The sequence below is a fragment of the Ranitomeya variabilis genome, chromosome 2 (genome assembly GCF_051348905.1).
Source record: "Ranitomeya variabilis isolate aRanVar5 chromosome 2, aRanVar5.hap1, whole genome shotgun sequence".
Classification (NCBI taxonomy): Eukaryota; Metazoa; Chordata; class Amphibia; order Anura; family Dendrobatidae; genus Ranitomeya; species Ranitomeya variabilis.
Window position 1 is genome coordinate 166,961,887 of NC_135233.1, and position 17,646 is coordinate 166,979,532.

The 17,646-nt window shown below is 44.6% G+C and overlaps 1 long non-coding RNA gene across 1 annotated transcript in view; it reads left to right on the forward strand.

The window, feature by feature from the left end:
• The first annotated feature begins 12,281 nt into the window (after positions 1–12,281).
• LOC143809202 (uncharacterized) overlaps positions 12,282–17,646 on the forward strand; it is a 30,316-nt gene continuing 24,951 nt past the window's right edge. Inside the window, exon 1 of the long non-coding RNA XR_013222143.1 lies at positions 12,282–12,505. This is a non-coding gene — a long non-coding RNA (uncharacterized LOC143809202). The remainder of the gene's footprint in view (positions 12,506–17,646) is intronic.

Below are 17,646 nucleotides of genomic sequence, written 5' to 3' on the forward strand. Positions count from 1 at the left end.
ATCACAAGGTTCTTGGTAGGAAACACTGTATGTAGGCCAACATCAAGAATACCATCACCAACCCTCTCTCAATCTGCCATGTCCACCACCTCCACCGCTAGTTCCACCATATGCAGCTCTCCAGTCCAGCTCACCCTACAAGAGACTCTCGTTAGGAAAAGAAAGTACTCATCCTCTCATCCGCGTACACAGGGTTTGAACGCCCACATTGCTAGACTAATCTCGTTAGAGATGATGCCCTACCTGTTGGTTGAAAGCAAAGCTTTCAAAGACCTGATGGCCTAAGCAGTACCACGCTATGACCTACCCAGTCGGCACTTCTTTGCGATAAAAGCCATCCCAACCCTCCACCAGCATGTCAAAGACCGCATTGTCCATGCACTCAGCCAATCAGTCAGTGGAAAGGTGCACCTCACAACAGATGCATGGACCAGTAGGCATGGCCAGGGATGTTATGTGTCCATCACGGCGCACTGGGTTAATTTGGTGGATGCAGGGTCCACAGGGGACAGCCATAGTGGGACAGTTCTGCCTAGCCCACTGTCTAGGAAACAGTTGGATGTAGGCGTTCGCCACCCCCCCTCGTCCTCCTCCTCCTCCTCCAGAAGTGAAAGCTCATCCACAGAGCGCAGTCGCACGACAACTCCATCCGCAGCTGACAGTGTTGCACACGAGGTGTCCCATTATCGAACAGCTAGTGGTAAGCGTCAGCAGGCTGTGTTATAAATGAAGTGTTTGGGCGACAACAGACACACCGCGGAAGTACTGGCCGAGTACTTGCAGCAACAAATGCAGTCATGGCTGGGCAGTGTGCATCTTGAGGCAGGCAATGTAGTCAATGATAACGGAAGGAATTTTATGGCTGCCACAGCCCTTTGAGAACTGAAACACATACCTTGTCTGGCTCACACCTTGAACCTGGTGGTGCAGTGCTTCCTCAAAAATTATCCAGAGTTACCAGCCCTGCTCCTGAAGGTGCGAAGACTTTGCTTGCACATCCGCCGGTTGCCCGTACACTCCAGCCGTATGCAGAACCATCAGCGATCGCTCAATCTTCCCCAGCACCGCCTAATAATCGACGTTGCAACAAGGTGGAACTCCACACTGCACATGCTTCAGAGGCTGTGCGAACAGAGGCGTGCTGTAATTAATTTGTGGGAGGATACACATACACAGGCAGGCACTTGGATGGCAGACATGGAGTTGTCTGGTGTGCAGTGGTCGAAGCTACAAGACCTCTGTCAAGTCCTTCAGTGTTTTGAGGAATGCACACGGCTGGTAAGTGCAGACGACCCCATCATAAGCATGAGCATCCCACTAATTCGTCTGCTGATGCAAAGTTTGACGCACATTAAGGAGCAGGCGTCTGCAGCCAAGGAGGAGGGAAGCCTAGATGACAGTCAGCCATTGTCTGCTCAGGGAACTCTCCTGGACGAGGTGGCGGATGAATAGGAGGAGGATGACGGGGATGAATATTTATGGGAGGAGGAAGCTTCTCAGGGGGCAATAGAAACTGGTGGCGTTGCAAGGTCAGGTACAGGGTTTTTGCGGGACACAAGTGATGTTGATTTGCAAGAAAGTGCTCCTCAACCTAGCACAAGCAGTGAATTGACACCTGGAACATTGGCCCACATGGCTGAGTATGCCTTGCGTATCCTAAAAAGGGACCCCCACATTATCAAAATGATGACCGATGACGATTACTTGTTGGCCTGCCTCCTGGATCCATGATATAGAGGAAAATTACAAAATATCATGCCACATGAGAACCTTGACCAAATATTAGCTATGAAACAAGCAACTCTTGTAGACCGTTTGGTTCAGGCATTCCCAGCACACAGCGGCGGTGATGGTTCTCACACGAGCCGTAGGGGGCAAGATGGCATAGGTGTTAGAAGTGCACAAATCCGACGTGGCGTTGGACAGAGGGGTTTTATGACCAGGTTGTGGAGTGATTTCACAATGACCGCTGACACGACAGGTACTGCTGCATCGATTCAAAATGACAGGACACAGCATTTGTCCAGTTTGGTTACGAACTACTTTTCCTCCCTTATCGATGTTCTCCCTCACAGGTCATTCCCCTTTGATTACTGGGCATCTAAAATAGACACCTGGCCTGAATTGGCAGAATATGCATTACAGGAGCTCGCTTGCCCTGCTGCTAGTGTGCTATCAGAAAGAGTCTTCATTGCTGCTGGTTCAATACTGACCGAAAAAAGGACACGTCTGGCTACCCGAAATGTTGATGATCTAACCTTCATTAAAATGAACCAATCATGGATTTCAAATTATTTTGCCCCACCTTCCCCTGCTGACAAGTAGCTTGCCTGAAAAATGTTTTGCTTTTGGCCTCCTCTTACTGGCTTCTCGAATTCCTCCATTTGCAGCTGCTGTTTCCACCATAGGCCATTTTTATACCTCCCTAAATGGGCTGACTCCCCCCACAGGGCCATGGTTACCACCTGGTGCAAGCACCCATGCGAGTGCCGTTTGCCTGGACAGGTGGGTGTGCCCACTCTTGGGCGACGGCACTGGCACAGGGTCCCTCATAGTACAATGAAGTATCTCTGATGGTGGTGGTGCACAACCAATGTCAGACACACCGTTGTAATATGAGGGACCCTGTGCCAGTACCGCCGCCCACGAGAGAGTGTTCCCCCAGCTCGAACAGTGCTCTACCACTTGCAATACTTACCTCTCCCTGCTCCACCACTGTGTAGTCTGTGCTGTTAAATCCTTCAATGGCACTGCCAATACAAATTTGTTGAAATGATAGATGATAGTTAAAATATACAGGGGCCCTGGCCTCCATTTAGACCGGTTAATACTTTGCGCCTACTACCACTGTCTGCTACTCAGCAGAGGAGCCATCCCTGTACCTAGCAATGCCACCTGTTTATTTATGAAAAATTTTTTGGCAGACATTTTGTCCACTTTATTATTTCGGCCTACTAACTGTGTCTGCCACTCATTACAGTTGTCCACCACTGAACAAATCAATGCCACCTGTTTAGTCCTGTTACCAATTGTGAACTGCATTTAGCCCACTTTATTATTTGGGCCTACTAACTGTGTCTGCCGCTCATTACAGTTGTCCTCCAATGAACAAAGCAATGCCGCCTGTTTAGTCCTGTTACCAATTTTGAACTGCATTTAGCCCACTTTATTATTTGGGCCCACTAACTGTGTCTGCTGCTCATTACAGTTGTCCTCCAATGAACAAAGCAATGCCGCCTGTTTAGTCCTGTTACCACTTTTGAACTGCATTTAGGCTACTTTATTATTTGGGCCTACTAACTGTGTCTGCTGCTCATTACAGTTGTCCTCCAATGAACAAAGCAATGCCGCCAGTTTTGTCCTGTTACCAATTTTGAACTGCGTTTAGCCCACTTTATTATTTGGGCCTATATCTGTGTTTCCTCCTCATCCTGCCCATTGCCCAGCCACTGCTAGATGAGTCTGCTGGTACATTGACCCAGACCACTACATTTCCCTTGCACTCTACACAGCCAGAATCTGACCCTGCTGAAAGTCAGGTTCCCCTTCCCGCATACTATACCACCTTACAAGGGGCAAAGAGGAAGGTGCAGATGAAAGTGCAGGTTCCTTCATCAGGTGGGGGGCATGCTCGTTGGTGACATCACTGGCACAGGGCCCCTCATAGTACGCAAAACTGTCTCTGCCAGTGGGAGGCGCCACCTGCCGTCAAACACAGCGCCGTACTATGATGGGCCCTGTGCCAATGCCAACGAGTGGGCCCCCCTGCTTGCTCAGGATCACAGCACTTGCAAAGTTGAAATACTTACCTCTCCCTGCTCCACCGCCGTGATGTATTCTGCGTTTCCTGGGCCCACGAAAATCTTGAGCCAGCCCTACCCCCCCACAACTTTAGCCAAATGACCCCCAGTTTTCAATGCCTAACTATTATTATAAAGTAAATTAAGATTGACAAACTTCAGTAATAAGAATTGATGTTTTTGGCATTAAAATGGGCACTGTAGGTGTTTTCCTGTCCTTCACTCACTGCTGACTTTGATTCCCCATTGACTTGCATTTTCGTGTTTCAGTCGGCCCCCAACTTTTCGCAATAATCGGCTGATTTCACCCAACCCGACTTTTGACAAAGTCGGGTTTCGCGAAACCCGACTCGATCCCAAAAAAGTAAAAGTCGCTCAACTCTAGTGTTTACTCAAGTATAATCTGGTTATGCATTGTCCCCTAATCCTTATTCTGGCATGCATGGTTCCTCATCCCCATCCTTGTATGAATGGCTCCTTATTCCCATCCTTTTCTGCATGGCTCCTTATTCCCATGCTTGTATGCATGGCTTATTATTCCCATCCTTGTATGTATGGCTCCTTATTCCCATCCTTGTCTGCATGGCTCTTTATTCCCATCCTTGTATGCATGGCTCCTTAATTCCCATTCTTGTATGCATGGCTCCTTATTCCCATCCTTGTATGTATGGCTCTTTATTCCCATCCTTGTCTGCATGGCTCCTTATTCCCATCCTTGTATGCATGGCTCCGTATTCTCGTCCTTGTCTACATGGCTCCTTATCCCTATTCTTCTATGTATGGCCCCCATGAGAAAATAGTATATTCGCGGGGGCAATAAGTCAACCAAAACCAAAGTATCTATACGTAACTGCAGGTTTGGGGTATAATATACTTAACCTTTATTAGCCCTTTAAAAACATTTACTAAGGTGCAAAAAACTGTGCATTAAAGTGCCAGTGCAAACAAACAAATAAAGTGAAGATAACTTATTGGTTTAAAAAAGCGCCATAATGTCATAAAGGTCTGAACGTAGCCACACTATAATACAGTTTGTGGTTAGTCTCCCATCAGATTTCAAAGTTCTCTCATATATCCAATGGTTCCCATCTATCTTGTGGGTCATAAACTGTCCTATAGGCAGATACAGGATATGCTTTATGGAGATATTGATAATAAATCCTCCTGCAGTATTTGTAACAAGCCTGTATTGTTCTAACGGCATATGTCGTGATGCTTGATGGTAATCACATGCAAATACAGTCAGGAGAACGCTCACTTTATATTTTAATGGCTGTCATAATGCGTCATTATTAAATATTCAGAGGGTGGCAGTATATAAGGATAGAAACAAGCTCAAAAAAATACAAGGAAGAAGCATCAGCCTTCTCTTCCTATATATATATGTCCCAAACGACAGCCTGAATACATCTATGCCACTCTTATAAAAACACTTATTTAAAGACATACGTTCTGTCTGCTGTCATGCTGGGTTTGAATAGTATTTAACAGTTTATACTCATCTGTGTTATGACCCCAGTGGACAGGGTCTCAGAGGAACGTGTAAGTCTGCAAGATACAAAAATCCAGCTCATAGGGCTGTGGTAACTGGGTTGACCAAATAGCTACTCCTAACGCCAACACTAGAAGTAGCCGGGGATCATGCCTACGGTGATCGCTAGATGACTCGCGCCAGCCGGAGAATCTAACTACCCCTAGGAGAAGAAAACAAAGACCTCTCTTGCCTCCAGAGAAAGGGACCCCAAAGCAAGATACAAGCCCCCCACAAATAATAACGGTGAGGTAAGAGGAAATGACAAACACAGAAATGAACCAGGTTCAGCAAAGAGAGGCCAGCTTACTAATAGCAGAATTAAGCAAGATAACTTATCTGGTCAACAAAAACCCTATAAAAATCCACGCTGGAGATTCAAGAACCCCCGAACCGTCTAACGGTCCGGGGGGAGAACACCAGCCCCCTAGAGCTTCCAGCAAAGGTCAGGATACAGATAGGAACAAGCTGGGCAAAAATACCAAACAAAACAAAAGCAAAAAGCAAAGAAGCAGACTTAGCTTGAAAAACAGGAACCAGGATCAGAGGACAAGAGCACAACAGATTAGCTCTGATTTCAACGATGCCAGGCATTGAACTGAAGGTCCAGGGAGCTTATATAGCAACGCCCCTGAACTAACGGCCCAGGTGAGGATATAGGAAAAGACAGACGCTCCAGAGTCAAATCACTAATGACCACTAGAGGGAGCAAAAAGCAAAATCACAACAGTACCCCCCCCTTAGTGAGGGGTCACCGAACCCTCACCACGACCACCAGGGCGATCAGGATGAGCGGCGTGAAAGGCACGAACTAAATCGGCCACATGAACATCAGAGGCGACCACCCAGGAATTATCTTCCTGACCATAGCCCTTCCACTTGACCAGGTACTGAAGCCTCCGCCTGGAGAGACGAGAATCCAAGATCTTCTCCACCACGTACTCCAACTCGCCCTCAACCAACACCGGAGCAGGAGGCTCAGCAGAAGGAACCACAGGCACAACGTACCGCCGCAACAAGGACCTATGAAACACGTTGTGGATAGCAAACGACACAGGAAGATCCAGGCGAAAGGACACAGGATTAAGAATTTCCAATATCTTGTAAGGACCAATAAAACGAGGTTTAAATTTGGGAGAGGAAACCTTCATAGGAACAAAGCGGGAAGAAAGCCACACCAAATCCCCAACACGTAGTCGGGGACCCACACCGCGGCGGCGGTTGGCAAAGCGCTGAGCCCTCTCCTGTGACAACTTCAAGTTGTCCACCACAAGATTCCAGATCCGCTGCAACCTATCCACCACAGAATCCACCCCAGGGCAGTCAGAAGGTTCCACATGACCCGAAGAAAAACGAGGGTGGAAACCAGAGTTGCAGAAAAACGGCGAAACCAAGGTGGCGGAACTAGCCCGATTATTAAGGGCAAACTCAGCTAACGGCAAGAAGGTCACCCAATCGTCCTGATCAGCAGAGACAAAACACCTCGAATAAGCCTCCAAAGTCTGATTAGTTCGCTCCGTCTGTCCATTAGTCTGAGGATGGAAAGCAGACGAAAACGACAAGTCAATGCCCATCCTACTACAAAAGGATCGCCAGAATCTGGAAACGAACTGGGATCCTCTGTCTGACACAATATTCTCAGGAATGCCGTGCAACCGAACCACGTTCTGGAAAAACACAGGAACCAGATCGGAAGAGGAAGGCAGTTTAGGCAAAGGAACCAAATGGACCATCTTGGAGAAGCGATCACATATCACCCAGATAACAGACATGCCCTGAGACACCGGAAGATCAGAAATGAAATCCATGGAGATATGTGTCCAAGGTCTCTTAGGGACAGGCAAGGGCAAGAGCAACCCGCTGGCACGAGAACAGCAAGGCTTAGCTCGAGCACAAGTCCCACAGGACTGTACAAATGACCGCACATCCCTAGACAAGGAAGGCCACCAAAAGGATCTGGCCACCAGATCTCTGGTGCCAAAAATTCGTGGGTGACCTGCCAACACCGAGGAATGAACCTCGGAAATGACTCTGCTGGTCCACTTATCAGGCACAAACAGTCTGTCAGGTGGACAAGAATCAGGCCTATCAGCCTGAAATCTCTGCAACACACGTCGCAGATCTGGAGAAATAGCTGACAAGATAATACCATCCTTAAGAATACCAACAGGTTCAGCGACTCCAGGAGCATCAGGCACAAAGCTCCTGGAAAGAGCATCGGCCTTCACATTCTTTGAACCTGGTAAATACGAGACAACAAAGTCAAAACGGGAGAAAAACAATGACCAGCGGGCCTGTCTAGGATTCAGGCGTTTAGCAGACTCGAGATACATCAGATTTTTGTGATCAGTCAAGACCACCACACGATGCTTAGCACCCTCGAGCCAATGACGCCACTCCTCAAATGCCCATTTCATGGCCAACAACTCCCGATTGCCCACATCATAATTTCGCTCCGCAGGCGAAAACTTCCTAGAGAAAAAGGCGCAAGGTCTCATAACTGAGCAACCAGGGCCTCTCTGCGACAAAACGGCCCCTGCTCCAATCTCTGAAGCATCCACCTCAACTTGAAAGGGAAGCGAGACATCAGGCTGGCACAAAACAGGCGCCGAAGTAAACCGACGTTTCAACTCCTGGAAAGCCTCCACGGCAGCAGGAGCCCAATTAACCACATCGGAGCCCTTCTTGGTCATATCCGTCAAAGGTTTCACAATGCTAGAAAAGTTAGCGATAAAACGACGGTAGAAGTTAGCGAAACCCAAGAACTTCTGAAGACTCTTAACTGACGAGGGCTGAGTCCAATCAAGAATAGCTCGGACCTTGACTGGGTCCATCTCCACAGCAGAAGGGGAAAAAATGAACCCCAAAAAGGGAACCTTCTGTACACCAAAAAGACACTTTGAGCCCTTGACAAACAAAGAATTTTCACGCAAAATTTTAAAGACCATCCTGACCTGCTCCACATGCGAGTCCCAATTATCAGAAAAAACCAGAATATCATCCAGATAAACGATCAGAAATTTATCCAGATAGTTCCGGAAAATGTCATGCATAAAGGACTGAAAAACTGAAGGGGCATTAGAGAGCCCAAAAGGCATCACCAAGTACTCAAAATGACCTTCGGGCGTATTGAATGCGGTTTTCCATTCATCCCCTTGCTTAATGCGCACAAGGTTGTACGCACCACGAAGGTCTATCTTGGTAAACCACTTGGCACCTTTAATCCGGGCAAACAAGTCAGACAACAGCGGCAAAGGATACTGAAATTTGACAGTGATCTTATTTAAAAGCCGATAGTCAATACAAGGCCTCAAAGATCCGTCCTTTTTAGCCACAAAAAAGAATCCCGCACCAAGAGGGGAAGAAGACGGACGGATGTGTCCTTTCTCCAGAGACTCCTTGATATATGAACGCATAGCGGTATGTTCAGGTATCGACAGATTAAACAGTCTTCCCTTAGGAAACTTACTGCCTGGAATCAAATCTATTGCACAGTCACATTCCCTATGAGGAGGCAATGCACTGGACCTGGACTCGCTAAAGACATCCTGATAATCAGACAAGTACTCCGGAACTTCCGAAGGCGTAGAAGAAGCAATAGACACAGGCAGGGAATCCTCATGAATACCACGACAGCCCCAACTAGACACTGACATAGCCTTCCAGTCAAGGACTGGATTATGGGTCTGTAACCATGGCAGCCCCAAAACAACCAAATCATGCATTTTATGTAGAACGAGAAAACGTATCACCTCGCGGTGTTCAGGAGTCATGCACATTGTAACCTGTGTCCAATACTGCGGCTTATTTTCTGCCAATGGCGTAGCATCAATACCCCTAAGAGGGATAGGATTTTCTAATGGTTCAAGAATAAAACCACAGCGCTTAGCAAATGAGAGATCCATAAGACTCAGGGCAGCACCTGAATCTACAAACGCCATAACAGGATAAGATGACAGTGAGCAAATCAAAGTTACAGACAGAATAAACTTAGGATGCAAATTACCAACGGGGACAGGACTAACAACCTTAGATATACGTTTAGAGCATGCTGAGATAACATGTGTAGAATCACCACAGTAGTAGCACAAGCCATTCCGGCGTCTATGAATTTTCCTCTCATTTCTAGTCAGGATTCTATCACAATGCATCAAATCAGGTGTCCGTTCAGACAACACCATGAGGGAATTTGCGGTTTTTCTATCACATTGCATCACATCAGGTGTCTGTTCAGACAACAACATGAGGGAATTTGCGGTTTTGCGCTCCCGCAACCGCCGGTCAATTTGAATAGCCAGGGACATGGTATCATTCAGACCTGTGGGAATGGGAAAACCCACCATAACATTCTTAATGGCCTCAGAAAGGCCATTTCTAAAATTAGCGGCCAGTGCACACTCGTTCCAATGTGTCAGCACGGACCATTTCTGAAATTTTTGGCAATACACCTCTGCCTCGTCCTGGCCCTGAGACATAGCCAGCAAGGCTTTCTCTGCCTGAATCTCAAGATTGGGTTCCTCATAAAGTAAACCGAGCGCCAGAAAAAACGCATCAATATCAGCCAATGCCGGATCTCCTGGCGCCAACGAAAAAGCCCAATCCTGAGGGTCACTCCGTAAGAATGAAATAACAATTTTTACTTGTTGAGCAGAGTCTCCAGACGAACAAGGTTTCAGGGACAAAAATAATTTACAATTATTCCTGAAATTCCTAAACTTAAATCGGTCTCCTGAAAACAGTTCAGGAATCGGAATCTTGGGTTCAGACCTAGGATTTCTGGTAACATATTCTTGTATACCCTGCACACGAGCGGCAAGCTGGTCCACACTTGTAATCAAGGTCTGGACATTCATGTCTGCAGCAAGCTTAAGCCACTCTGAGGTAAAGGGGAAAAGAAAAAAAAAAAAAATGAGAGAGGGAAAAAAAAAAAACTCAAAATTTTCTTTCTTATAATCCCACTTCTGCAATGCATTAAACATTTAATACTGGCCTGGCATACTGTTATGACCCCAGTGGACAGGGTCTCAGAGGAACGTGTAAGTCTGCAAGATACAAAAATCCAGCTCATAGGTCTGTGGTAACTGGGTTGACCAAATAGCTACTCCTAACGCCAACACTAGAAGTAGCCGGGGATCATGCCTACGGTGATCGCTAGATGACTCGCGCCAGCCGGAGAATCTAACTACCCCTAGGAGAAGAAAACAAAGACCTCTCTTGCCTCCAGAGAAAGGGACCCCAAAGCAAGATACAAGCCCCCCACAAATAATAACGGTGAGGTAAGAGGAAATGACAAACACAGAAATGAACCAGGTTCAGCAAAGAGAGGCCAGCTTACTAATAGCAGAATTAAGCAAGATAACTTATCTGGTCAACAAAAACCCTATAAAAATCCACGCTGGAGATTCAAGAACCCCCGAACCGTCTAACGGTCCGGGGGGAGAACACCAGCCCCCTAGAGCTTCCAGCAAAGGTCAGGATACAGATAGGAACAAGCTGGACAAAAATACCAAACAAAACAAAAGCAAAAAGCAAAGAAGCAGACTTAGCTTGAAAAACAGGAACCAGGATCAGAGGACAAGAGCACAACAGATTAGCTCTGATTTCAACGATGCCAGGCATTGAACTGAAGGTCCAGGGAGCTTATATAGCAACGCCCCTGAACTAACGGCCCAGGTGAGGATATAGGAAAAGACAGACGCTCCAGAGTCAAATCACTAATGACCACTAGAGGGAGCAAAAAGCAAAATCACAACACATCTGTATCTCCGGATGTATGCACCGGTTCTGGCAGACTGAGTTCATGGAGACCCTTCTGTGGCCGTGGATCATTACCGTCTCCCTGCCATCTGGTCCCGTTTACACATACTGTCTCCCAAAGCGTTTCATCATTTAAAGAATCATCAGGGGTATCGTGACATCCGTGTTACAATAAAGTGAGCATTGCTAGAGTTTTCTTTCACTTACTTCCTTTTATCGGCTAAGCGCCAGTGTTATCTGCAGCGTGTTTCCGGACGCGGAAGACAGCGTTTCTGGTCGTTGGAACGCATGCATTGTGTCGTGGAGCGCATTCATCACTTCCAGTTACTGGAACGCATTTGGGGTATACTGAACCGCTTGCGTCACATCCAGTATGCGGAATATGATCGTAGGAAATGATAGAATAGAGTGACCCACCAGTCACCTGGCTCCATGGAGATGTTTGAAGAAGCCAGGTTGTGACCCTCAGGTCAACTGGCCTTGTACCTCAATGACTGTCATCTTCCTAAGCTTGTTGTTACCTCCTCTCTGTGTGTGTGCTACAGGTGGGGTAGTCGACCGTGGGAGCTCTGAAGTAACAGCTGGCATTATTTTGCCGAGTCAGTGGAAGGGTGAGATTCTGTAATGTGCGCCATCTTTGGGTATATTGCTGGGACTGTTCTATGTGTTATCTGCCCATTTTGTGGTTCAATAAAGCATTGCCACAATGTTTTACCCTCACCCTGTGTTGTGTGAGTAGGGTCATGTCAACATTAAAGCGAGAGCAGGCGTGCGCTGGGACGATCCCTGGTCCATGCAGGTTCGGCTAGCGGACCTGGGCACCCCCCCCCCCCCCCGTATCTCCACAATGAAGTATTGATGCCTTTTTGTGACTTTGTTATATTTTTGTTCTGTTTATTTAATCACATGAATTGAGTGATAGTATTTTTTTCTATAATTTCTTTTTTTATGGCTTTCTACAAGTTTGTTATTAGACTGATGAAGGTCAGGCATTGACCAAAGTGTGTCTCATTTTTCTTTAATTTCTACATTCAATAAATAAGTTCTTGATTACACCTAGATGAGTACCACGCATTTCTACATAGCAGTTGACAGATTTGGTTATCCTACTTGTGCACCACCAGAATTCCATAAGTGTCGTGTTTTCCTAATTCTTGTCTCTTCTGACCAGCCTAGGCCCCACAGTCTGCTCAACAGTTCCTGGATCCTGGCTATTCCGTCCACAGTCTACAACAGCCCCAGCAGTAAGGGATGCGGCCTGGGTTCGAGCCTTGGTGATTCTGGGAAATCGGCTGGATCCACACCACGGGATCCTGCCACCTCTGTTGTTGCACCTCTGGCTCCAATATTCCTCCGGTCACTCCCTCAGGAATCTGGTGGATCTGCCATCTTGGTCGCCCATTAAGCATGTTACACAGTATGGATGACTAATTGAATACAGTAAAAAAATTTAATGCTTTTTTTGTAGTGTTAGGTATCACAGAAATGTACCTTAGACCTCGGAATACTGTATGGGTGAGAAATATAATCCAACCAATTGTTTTAACACTTTTTTGTAGTGTTAGATATCACAGAAATGTACCCAGACCACGGAAAAGTTTATGGGTGAGAAATGTAATCCAGATCATTTTTAACACTTTTTGGAGTGTTACATACAGTATCACAGCAATGTACCCAGACCATGAAAACGTGTATGGATGAGAAGTGTAATCCAGCTAATTTTTTTTTAATGCTTTGTAGGAGTGTTATGTATCACAGAAATGTACTACAGACCACATAATGCTGTATGGTTGAGAAATTTAAGCCTTTAAGCATTTTTATGCTTTTTTTCAGTTTCATAGATTACAGAAATGTATCACAGACCACAGCATAGTGTGTGGGCGAGAAGTGTAATCCAGCTAATTTTTTTATTGCTTTTTTGGTGTGTTAGATACCACAGACCATGGAATACTGTATATCTGATAAATTTAAGCCTGGAGTATTTTGTAATGCTTTTTTCAGCTTTATAGATCACAGAAAAGTACCTCTGACCACGTAGTATGGGTGTCAAATTTAACCCTGCAAAATTTTTAAACGCTTTTTTGGAGTATTATACATAAAAATTTAGCTCAGAACAGAGAATATTGTATGGGTAAGAGATTTAACCCAGCAACAGTTTTCAACAATTTTCTTGGAGTGTTATATAACACAAAAAGTAACTCAAAGCACATAATACTGGAAGGATCAAAATATATTAAATTTTTTCACCCCAAAAAAATACATTTGAGCACCATATACTCGAGTGATAACCAAGTATCACTGAGCACGTTGGCTCATCCCTTATGGAGAATTATATATGCTTTAATAGTTGGTTGGACATACAATCATCTCATATCCTTTATTGAACTCTAGAAGCACATTACATGTAATGTTGCTCTGTATATCTATGTATAGATATGTTGCTCTACAAAACCAAAGGGAAATATCTAGGACAAGGTTAATAGATCAGCATAAAATCAAGACTTTTTTAGTCAATGTATTTTTCTTCTTTTCTTATAATTTTAGCTACTTTATGGCACCAACCCTAACTAGAGTCCAAACTGTCAAGACTGTATTTGGTCTGTCATCCGAAGAAACTAGAAACTTAATTTAGGCTTTCCATTTGGAAAAAGCAATTGTACAATGTAGCTGTATTTGGTCATACGTCTCCTGTCTGAGATCTGATAATGTTTATACCATGCACTTTAGCAAATCCACTGTACTGTAATGACATCATATTTCCATACAAATTCTTTATAAACATGTATGCTGGAGGAGGTGGGAGTAATATCTGTCAGTAGACTTCCTGACAATTATTGTACTATTAGAGGTATCCAATATCTTTTTGAAGAGTACTTACAAACTTCTGAAGCCAGTCATGTACAGAGGAATTATTCAGGCTCTGGTAGTTTTGCTTTAGAATAGTGAATAACAAATAGTAGTTGCATTTCTGCCAACTCTTTGAAAATGACTTCTGAAAGAACAATCTAGAAGCTTAACTGATTCTGCATATTTACTAATCAAAGGATTCCCTTGTATTTGTTGTGAATGGACCTTTTATCAAAAGGAATATGTGTGAGCTTTGCCCTTGTGTGTCGTGTTTAGGGATTAAAATTTATCTTTATCAAAAGTGCTTTGTTTTACAGTCAAAGTAGACCATAGAGATTACACTCACCTGTACTTCTAAAATCTTTTGGCCTGATTCATTGAGATCTGTGCTGTACACGCCAGTTTTAATTCAAGGGCGTGCAGAACTAAGATATGTCTAATTCATTAAGTGGCACATGACACCAAATGAATTAAGTGCATCTTACTACATGCTCCTTGACCAGAGAGATTTACTCCAGTCAGGGACTTTAACATTTCTGGCAAAAGTTTCACCCCAAAGTTGTGTAACTGTTCATGAAGTAGACTGGTGTACTTAGCTACACCCCCATTCTACATGTACTCTAAAAATTTTGGCAAAGCTTGATGGACCAGCATGAAAATACAAAAGTTACAAAACATTTTTCAACTAAATGAGGTGTTTTATGTTAGAGAACTGGCAAAACCGGCAACGAATTAACAGGATTCAGATGAATAGAAAGAGATTGTAGTTTATTCCCAACGCATTTCTAGGTCGAACTGATGACTTCCTGAGGATAAACACAATAACATTTTTGATCTTTATTGTGGATCCCCTGAGGAAGAAGTCCATTTGATTTAGAAACGTGTTGGGTATAAACTTCAATTCAGTTCTATTCATCTGAATCCTGTGAATTCCTTACCAGCAGCGCAGTAAACCTGCTTTGCACCCTTTGGTACAGATCAGCATTGGTCTATCCAAGCAGTGGAGCAGCAGCAACTGGGGTATAACTATGGCTTCACAGCTTCACAAGGTGAGTGCAAAAAATGCATTAAAACCATATGTTATTTGGTTAATGCCTTATGTGTGCTTTTTGTCAATCCTTATTCCATTTTCATACAAAGGAATAAATGCAGGCATATATAGGGAAGAGGGTTGGGCCCTGTTTTGTGTTACATATGCTACAATTGGCCTTTATAAGATAGCCTACACCCTGGATATTCTTTCATTTATGCCTTTTATGTGAAAATGGAATAAAGAAAAAGTAGCGCTGAGTGTAATCTCTATCGTTTATTTTGACCAGGCCCCCAAGCCGCTAAGAGTGCATCCTCCCCCCAGCAACCGATATATCATTTGACATGTTGCATGATGTTTTTAGGAGGTTATGTGATAGGTCACATGATGAACACACACAAGCTCTGTTGCACATTTGCAGATCTAAGGAGAAAGAAACAGTGGTGCCACACCAATTTTTTCCCTTATGTACAGTTTTATACATAGCAATAAATAATGTATTGTAATAAGGAAAAGAGCTATACATAATAAGAAAAGATTCTATATACAGTCATGGCCAAAAGTACTGACACCCCTGCAATTCTGTCAGATAATACTCAGTTTCTTCCTGAAAATGATTGCAAACACAAATTATTTGGTATTATTATCTTCACTTAATTTGTCTTAAATGAAAAAACACAAAAGAGAATGAAGCAAAAAGCAAAAATTGATCATTTCACACAAAACTCCAAAAATGGGCCAGACAAAAGTATTGGCACCCTCAGCCTAATACTTGGTTGCACAACCTTTAGCCAAAATAACTGCGACCAACCGCTTCCGGTAACCATCAATGAGTTTCTTACAATGCTCTGCTGGAATTTTAGACCATTCTTCTTTGGCAAACTGCTCCAGGTCCCTGATATTTGAAGGGTGCCTTCTCCAAACTGCCATTTTTAGATCTCTCCACAGGTGTTCTATGGGATTCAGGTCTGGACTCATTGCTGGCCACTTTAGAAGTCTCCAGTGCTTTCTCTCAAACCATTTTCTAGTGCTTTTTGAAGTGTGTTTTGGGGCATTGTCCTGCTGGAAGACCCATGACCTCTGAGGGAGACCCAGCTTTCTCACACTGGGCCCTACATTACGCTGCAAAATTTGTTGGTAGTCTTCAGACATCATAATGCCATGCACACAGTCAAGCAGTCCAGTGCCAGAGGCAGCAAAGCAACCCCAAAACATCAGGGAACCTCCGCCATGTTTGACTGTAGAGATTGTGTACTTTTCTTTGAATGCCTCTTTTTTTCTCATGTAAACTCTATGTTGATGCCTTTGCCCAAAAAGCTCTACTTTTGTCTCATCTGACCAGAGAACATTCTTCCAAAACGTTTTAGGCTTTTTCAGGTAAGTTTTGGCAAACGCCAGCTTGGCTTTTTTATGTCTCGGGCTAAGAAGTGGGGTCTTCCTGGGTCTCCTACCACACAGTCCCTTTTCACGCAGACGCCGACGGATAGTACGGGTTGACACTGTTGTACCCTCGGACTGCAGGGCAGCTTGAACTTGTTTGGATGTTAGTCAAGGCTCTTTAGTCAAACATCTGCACAATCTTGCGTTGAAATCTCTTGTCAATTTTTCTGTTCTGTCCACATCTATGGAGGTTAGCCACAGTGTCATGGGCTTTAAACTTCTTGATGACACTGCACACGGTAGACACAGGAACATTCAGGTCTTTGGAGATGGACTTGTAGCCTTGAAGCTGAGTTCACACGTAGCAGAATTGCCGCGGAAATTTCCGCGGCAATTCTGCGCCTCATGCCGCGGGTATATCGCATGCAGAATTTGCATGCATATACCCGCAGAAAACTAGCGTTTTGCAAGCATAATTAGCTTGCAGAGTGCTAGCGTTTTCCAAGCGATCTGTAGCATCGCTTGGAAAACTGTTTGACAGGTTGGTCACACTTGTCAAACATAGTGTTTGACAAGTGTGACCAACTTTTTACTATAGATGCAGCCTATGCAGCATCTATAGTAAAAGATAGAATGTTAAAAATAATTAAAAAAATTTTAAAAAAAAGGTTATACTCACCTCAGCGGCGTCCGTTCCTAATGCTGTGTGTTCAGGACCTTCCATTGACTTAGTGGTCACGTGACCGCGACGTCATCGCGGTCATGTGACCGCGACGTCATCGCAGGTCCTTCACACACACCTCGGAAGCCTCTGAGAAGGTCGGGCCGCCAGAAGGTGAGTATATCGTTATTTTTTATTTTAATTCTTTTTTTTTACCACTTATATGGTGCCCAGTCCATGGAGGAGAGTCTCCTCTCCTCCACCCTGGGTACCAACCGCACTTGATCTGCTTACTTCCCACATGGTGTGCACAGCCCCGTGCGGGAAGTAAGCAGATCAATGCACTCCTATGTGTGCAGAATCGCCGCAAATCCGCAATTTTAATGAACATGCTGCTTTTTTTTCTGGATTGCGATTCCGCTCAGGAAAAAGATGCAGCATGTGCACAAAAAATGCGGATTGCAATCTGTTACATAGGATGCTTAATGTTAGCGTTTTTTTTGCGGTTTTATAGCGTTTTTATAGCGAAAAACCGCGAAAAAAACGCAAAAAATCTGCTACGTGTGCACACAGCCTGAGATTGCTCATGCTTCCTCACAATTTGGTTTCTCAAGTCCTCAGACAGTTCTTTGGTCTTCTT